Genomic DNA, 7,505 nt, shown 5'->3' on the forward strand with positions numbered 1-7,505 from the left:
GCTGCAGGTTAAGCATCCCTGTTCTAAGGTGTTCTGTATGATGGCACACATGAGCATGTTCAGTAAGGTCTCCTATATAGGGGAGATAGTAGTGCATTACTATTAGTGCATTACTGCTATACTGCATTACTATTAGGTCACGTGTTGCTACATAGAGCTATGGTTTTTTAACAGAAAACAATCACGTGTGGCCGGATATACACTGCCAATCAGGTTAATCTAGGTGTTAGTCATCTAATTAATATTTTAGTAAACCTATGTATTTACATATAACTATAGCTTATGGTTTTCTTAACCTCTTTAACTTTTGTGGCTGTTACTATGGGTTAAGCCAATTTCACTGCATGGAATTACTATGAAAACATTTGATATTAACCTTTTTAAGCAGCAATATCCATTGATAAAACTATGAATCAAAAAATGCTATTAGGACAAAAAAAATGACCGCTACACATCGAAAATGTTTGTCCCATGTATAAAGTTAAAAATTAAAAACAGACATCATATAATACATTGCAATCTATTTCTAAGGCTTCATGCACACAACTGTATCCGTTTTGCGGTCCACAAATCACGGATCCACAGAACATGGATACTGGCCATTTCACACGTCCCGCCCAATGTTAAAAATGCCTACGATCCCTTTAAACATTGTACAGACATTAATGAGCCGATGTTAAAGGGCTTGTCCAGGATTAGAAAAAGATAGCTGTTTCCTTCCAAAAACAGCACCACACCTGCCCACAGGTTGTATCTGGTATCACAACTCCTCTCACTCCAAAGGTACATCCGAAGTCGATCCGCTAAAAACTTTATAATTACTGCTGCTCCGTACAGTATTAGAATGTATTGGCTCCGATGAGCCAAAATTATTACTTCGCAAAGTCGCACGAGAATGAATTATTAGTGTAAAAAAGGTACCAATAGGAACTGAACCCGAGTTCGGTACAAATGTTTTTTACAGTAATAATTAATTCCAGAAGTTATTACACGAAGTCGTGCGCGACTTCGCTAAATAATAACTTCGCCTCATCTGAGCCAATGCCTTCTAATACTGTACGGAGCGGAAACTCCGTACAGTATTATAACAAAGATTTTAGCGAATCGACTTCGGATGTACCAACCAAAGTCGATTCGCTCATCCTAATCTATAGACAGTCATGTTTTTCTAATCTTGGACAACCCCTTTAATTACAAGCACTGAAATGTCTCCAGGTCTGTTGATTTTCCAAGAATTTGGATCAACTTGCTTTATTGCAAAATTGCACCAAAATTGATAACTCTCCCCCACAGAGCGCACATGTGTAATATTTCCAGGGCAGTAAGCTATTGTTTTCTGATGTCATCAGCAAATGCAGCAGAACGTGTCTACGACTATTTTAATGGCTCTGTGACTTGCCACCATTTGTCACTGTTGGGAGAGACTTGGGTATTAACTTTCTCTAAAGGTATCTGAATTTCCTTCAGCAAAGCTGATGACTGCTCCTGAGATGAGTATATAGAGTATACAATGCTCGAGAGCTCCTGCCAGGTGTGCTAGCTCCTGCCGGTGGCATTCAATCTGCTTACAGTTCACTCCATAGACTGAGTATGAGGTAGTCGGCTCTATCTGGCAGGTTCCTCTAGACATTTGTTTCTTCAGACTTCTATTTCCTTATCCTAGGTGATATGTAATGTGCTCTACGTTACCTTCATGAGAAGAAGCCTGGGTGGTTGTCCATTGGAATTACTGCGGCCATTGTCCTCGGTGTAAATCCCACAGAATAAAGTTGTTCTCTCCTGTCACAAGGTGAAATCTCTTCCTGTAAATGAATTAGGTGAATGTTCACATGAAACATTCGGTGACCTCATAGTCCCGCCCCGGCTGGCAGGTAATACCTTTCTGCAGCCTGCTATTCACATGTAGATCAAGCCAGGAAAATACATGACAGGGAGTACACCCTGGTCTGAGGCAAAGGGGCTCGATGGAAGTAAAATACTTGTATCTCACTCTGTTCATACACAGGCTGTAGCTTCTAAGTATCTATGCTATTGGAAGTAGTAGTAATATCTTATACTCCGTGCACTCATCAGAGGTATACAATGGGAAGATTTTCTGACAAAAGGCACTGACATATGCAATTGTAAATACATACAGTGACATTGGTGGCCCGTTGACTGTTACATAGTTACATAGTCAATACGGTTGAAAAAAGACATCCATCCATTAAGTTCAACCAAGGGATAGGTGGGGATGCGAATCCCACAAGGAAGTAAGACTCACATTTCTACATGTTTTCATAAGCATTAATGTTTTTTACTTTTAAGAATTCGTCTAAACCCTTTTTGAAACTGTCCACTGTGACCACGTCCTGAGGAAGTCTATTCCACAGACTGTCCGGAACGCGTCATCGGGTGCTATATAGCACCCGGTCACACGGGTTCGGCTCAGTCTTAGTCAAGAACAGCTGTGCTGTAGAAGGGACAGATAATGTAGGAAAATTAATTAAAATTTTTTGTTAGGCAGGGTTGGTGTTAGAAACCCAAAAGTCCTTTTAAGCGCAACCTGCGCTTAATAGCTTGCAATTGTTTGGCCGCTGCAGACAGCGACATTATCTGCGCTACATCTCCTGTGTAATGTGTGCACAGCATAAAAATATCTGTGACAACCAGTGTACTTTTTCCGTAGACGGTGTCCTCTGTGGACAGTGACATTACTTGCGCTACATCTCCTGTATAACGTTTGTGCATCCTAAAAATATCTGTGATATCCGGTGCACTTTTTCCGTAGATGCTGCGGACAGCGACATTATCTGCGCTACATATCCTGTTTAACGTGTGCACATACTAAAAATATCTGTGACATCCAGTGTACTTTTTCTGTAGACAATGTTCGCTGCGGACAGTTACATTACCTGCGCTACATCTCCTGTATAACGTTTGCGCATCCTAAAAATATCTGTGACATCCAGTGTACTTTTTCATAGACGCTGCGGACAATGACATTACCTGTGGTACCTCTCATGTACAACGTTTTCGCATCCCAAATATCTGTGACATTGACTGTAATTGTTTCTTAGCCGCTGGTGATAGCAGCGCCATTACCTGTGGTTATGGTACCTCTCCTGAATAACGTTTGGCATCCCAAATATCAGTGACACTGACTGTAATTTTATCTTAGCCGCTGGTGACAACAGCGCCATTACCTGTGGTACCTCTCCTGTATAACGTTTCGCATCCCAAATATCTGTGACATTGACTGTAATTTTTTCTTAGCCGCTGTTGACAGCAGTGCCATTACCTGCGGTACCTCTCCTGTATAACGTTTCCGCATCCCAAATATCAGTGACAGTGACTGTAATGTTTTCTTAGACGCTTTTGACAGCAGCGCCATTACCTGTGGTACCTCTCCTGTATAATGTTTCGGCATCCCAAATATCTGTGACATTGACTGTAATTTATTTGCGCATACACTTAAAAAAACTGCGCTACTGTACGTGTGACATACTTGCAAGCATATATACCATTTAATATGATGAAGGCGAGCAGTAAGAGATGGGGAAGTGGCCATGCTGCTGATGGAGCACGCAGAGGCCTTATCCCTGGGCGCGGTGAAACTGTGCCTGCTGGCAGAGCACTAATGATACCTAGCTTCGTGTCCCAGTTTGCAGGGAGACGCAGGACACTACTCTCTAAGTCAGACCAGTGTGAACAGGTGGTCGGTTGGATTGCAGCAGATAATGCTTCCAGTCGGTTAAGCACCACCCTATCTTCCAAAAAGTCCATTCTCAGTAGCCAAGAGTCTGGTCAATAGAATCCTCGCCCTGATCCTCTTTCCTTCCACCATGGAGAGTCTTTGCAAACAAATTTTCCCACACTCTTCCGAGGAGCTCTTTTCATTGCCATTCCTTAATTTGGGCCTCTCGCCAAGCCCGCTTGAAGAGGGACATGAGGAGATCTTGTGCCCCGATTCCCAAACTCTTGAGCATCCACAGTCAGAAGAAGATGGCGGTTGGGAATATCAATTAGTGTTTCACGAGGTGGATGATGGTGATGAGACACAATTGCCAATAAGTCCACGGCAATTAGTGTCTCAACAGGTTGATGACGAGGATGAGACACAGTTGTCAATAAGTGAGGTTGTTGTTAGGTCAACAAGTCAGTGAGGAAGTGGAAGAGGAGGTGGTGGACAATGAAATCACTGACCCAACCTGGGAAGGTAGTAAGCCGAGCGAGGATGCAGTACAGAGAGGGAGGGATCCGCAGCATCGCAACAGGCTGGAAGAGGTAGTGGGGTGGCAAAAGGGAGAAGGCAGGCCACACCAAACAGGCCTACAACTGTTCCCCGGAGCACCCCTTGCGGAAATCTCCCTTACCAAGGGGCAGGTGTTCCGCAGTCTGGCGCTTTTTTAATGAAAGTGCGGATGATAAAATAATTGTCATTTGCAACCTGTGCCGTACCAAAATTAGCAGGGGCGTGAACACTAGCAACCTCACCACCACCAGCATGATCCTCCACATGGCATCAAAGCACCCTAATAGGTGGGCCGAACGCCTGGGTCCATAATCAGTGCCTGTGGGTCACACCACTGCCTCCTCTTCCCCTGTGTTACATGCTGGCCAATCACCTGTCCAGGACGCAGGCCTGGATGCCTCCCTCCCTGCGCCTGGACTTTCCAAGCACCATCAGCTAGTACATCCACTTCTGTGTCCCTAGCGCAGCATACAGATGTCCATACCCCAGGCCTTTGAACGAAAATACCGAGCCACCCACCCACAGGCCATAGCACTAAATGCGCACCTGGAAATGTTGCCACTTAGGCTTGTGGACACTGAGGCTTTCTGCAGCCTGATGGTGGCGACCGTCCCTTGTTACTCAGTCCCCAGCCGCCACTATTTTGCCTGGTGTGCCTTTGCCCGGCCTTACACCAGCATGTGTCCCGTAACATCACCCATGCCCTGACCAACGCAGTTATTGGGAAGGTCCACCTAACGACTGACACATGGACAAGTGCTTTTGGCCAGGGATGCTATATTTTCCTGACAGCACACTGGGTGAACGTTGTGGAGGCCGGGAGCGAGTCGCACCCTGGGATGGCACAGGTGCTACCGACTCCAAGGATTGCGGGCCTTATTTCCATCAGGATTTCTGCCACCATGTACATTAGTGGCTGCAACCCCCCCTTCTTCTCTTCCACTTCAACCTCTGAATTGTCATCTTGCAGCACCAGTCAGCCATCAATCAGTAGCTGGAAGCAGTGTAGCACTGCAGTGGGGAAGTGGCAAAAGGCCACGCTGACACTTATTTGCTTAGGTGACAAACAGCACACCGCCGCAGAGCTGTGGCAGGGTATAAGGGACCAGACTGAGCTGTGGCTCTCGCCACTCAACCTACAACCAGGCATGGTTGTGTCTGATAATGGCCGTAACTTGGTGGCGGCTTTGGAGGTCGGCAAACTCACACACATACCATGCCTAGCCTACGTGTTAAACTTACTGGTTCAGTGGTTTCTCAAAACCTACCCCACACCGACTGTTGTGCGACGTGAGCACACGCTGGAACTCCACGTTCCACATGTTGGCCAGGCTTTGTGAGCAGCAGAGGGCAGTAGTGGAATACCAGCTGCAACATGGTCGTCACCTTTCCAGTCAGCTTCCGCTCTTCACAAGCAACGAGTGGGCATGGATGTCTGACCTCTGTGAGGTTTTACGCATTTTTGAGGAATCAACAGATGGTGAGTGGTGATGCTGCTATTATCAGCGTAACCATCCCACTTCTGTGTCTACTAAAACGCTCACTGCTCATAATGAAGGCGGATGCTTTGCATGTGGAAAAGGTGGAAATGGGGGAAGACAGTACACGGGGTGATAGCCGGACCACCCTGATTCAGTCTTCTCAGCGCAAATTGGACGATGATGAGGAGGAGGAGGAGCAGGAGACGGTTGCCTCCGCTAAAGAGGGTAGTACCCATAGCAGGTTTATTCCATCTGTTCGGCGTGGATGGGCAGAAGAGGAGGAATAGGATGAGTAGATTGAGAGTCATCCTCCTGATGGGGACAGCAAAGTCTTGTCTGTTGGGACTCTGGCACACATGGCTGACTTTATGTTAAGCTGCCTTTCCCGTGACCCTCGCATTGTACGCATTTTGGCCAACACCGATTACTGGTTGTTCACCCTTCTCGACCCCTGCTACAAAGAGAACTTCTCATATCTCATTTCTGTGGTGGAGAGGACTAACAAAATGGTGCAATATCAGAAGGTCTTTGTGAAAAAATTGCTCCAAAATTTTCCAGCTGACAACACTGGCGGCAGAGTATGTAGTTCCTTGGGTAACCGAGGAGGGGAGACGAGGGGAACACACAGTAGTTCCAACAGAGGCAGGGCAACACTCTCCAAGGCCTGGGACAGTTTCATGACACCCCGCCAGCACCCTCACCCTGATGTGCCTACTGTCACAAGGAGGAAAACTACAACTACGGCTGACTCTTATCAAAATGAACAAGGCCCTGACGTCTCTTCTCCACCAGAGGAAAGCAGCTGAACATAAAGGCACTTTAAATGTGGCTTTTATGGTGTATTAAATACACTGTATTACCATGCACCCCTTCCACCACAAAAAAGGGTATATGGTTCAATCTTCCTTTTCTCGTCCTCCTCCTCCATCATATCAACATGCTTATTTGGCTACCCTTGCTCCTAATCTTTTAGAGGGTCAGCTCAGCAGCAGGCCCTGAACCATAATTTTTTCAATGCTCAGCTCAGCAGCAGGCCCTCGCCCATAATTTTCCCATGGTCAGATCAGCAGCAGGCACTCGCCCTAATGTTTTAGAGAGTCACCTCACCAGCAGACTCTCACCCCTAGTGTTTTAGATGGTCAGCTCAGCAGCAGGCCCTCGCCCATAATATTTTCCATGGTCAGATCAGCAGCAGGCACTCACCCCTAATGTTTTAGAGAGTCAGCTTGGCAGCAGACCCTCACCCCTAATGTTTTAGATGGTCAGCTCAGCAGCAGGCTCTCACCCATAATTTTTTCCATGATCAGATCAGCAGCAGGCCCTTGCCCCTAATGTTTTAGATGGTCAGCTCAGCAGCTGGCCCTCGCCCCTAATGTTTTAGATGGTCAGCTCAGCAGCAGGCCCTGCTGTTTTAGATGGTCAGATCAGCAGCAGGCACTCACCCCTAATGTTTTAGACGGTCAGCCCAGAAGCTGGCCCTCTCCCATAATATTTTAGATGATCAGCTCAGCAGCAGGCCCTCACCCATAATGTTTTAGATTGTCAGATCAGCAGCAAGCACTTGCCCCTAATGTTTTAGAGAGTCAGCTCAGCAACAGACCTTCACCCCTAATGTTTTAGATGGTCAGCTCAGCAGCAGACCCTTACCTCTAATGTTTTAGATGGTCAGATCAGCAGCAGGCCCTCGCCCATAGGCGTGCGCAGCCTATTGCATTAGGGTGTGCACCCTAAAGCACAAACACACGCCGCGCGCATGTATGTGTATATATATATATATTACACATACACAC

General features: G+C 46.4%; 1 protein-coding gene across 3 annotated transcripts in view; it reads right to left on the bottom strand.

Annotated features, from left to right (window-relative positions):
* The window catches only part of LNX1 (ligand of numb-protein X 1), a 200,076-nt gene extending 198,265 nt beyond the window's left edge, over positions 1-1,811 (bottom strand). For 2 of the 3 annotated variants that reach the window (XM_044294769.1, XM_044294627.1), the window contains exon 1: positions 1,690-1,770. The gene's annotated coding sequence lies outside the window, so the exon portion shown is untranslated. Of the gene's footprint in view, positions 1-1,689 lie in introns of all 3 variants that reach the window. The other variant, XM_044294706.1, reaches the window with a different exon arrangement.
* Positions 1,812-7,505: the final 5,694 nt, after the last annotated feature.

The sequence above is a fragment of the Bufo gargarizans genome, chromosome 1 (genome assembly GCF_014858855.1).
Source record: "Bufo gargarizans isolate SCDJY-AF-19 chromosome 1, ASM1485885v1, whole genome shotgun sequence".
NCBI classification, from domain to species: domain Eukaryota; kingdom Metazoa; phylum Chordata; class Amphibia; order Anura; family Bufonidae; genus Bufo; species Bufo gargarizans.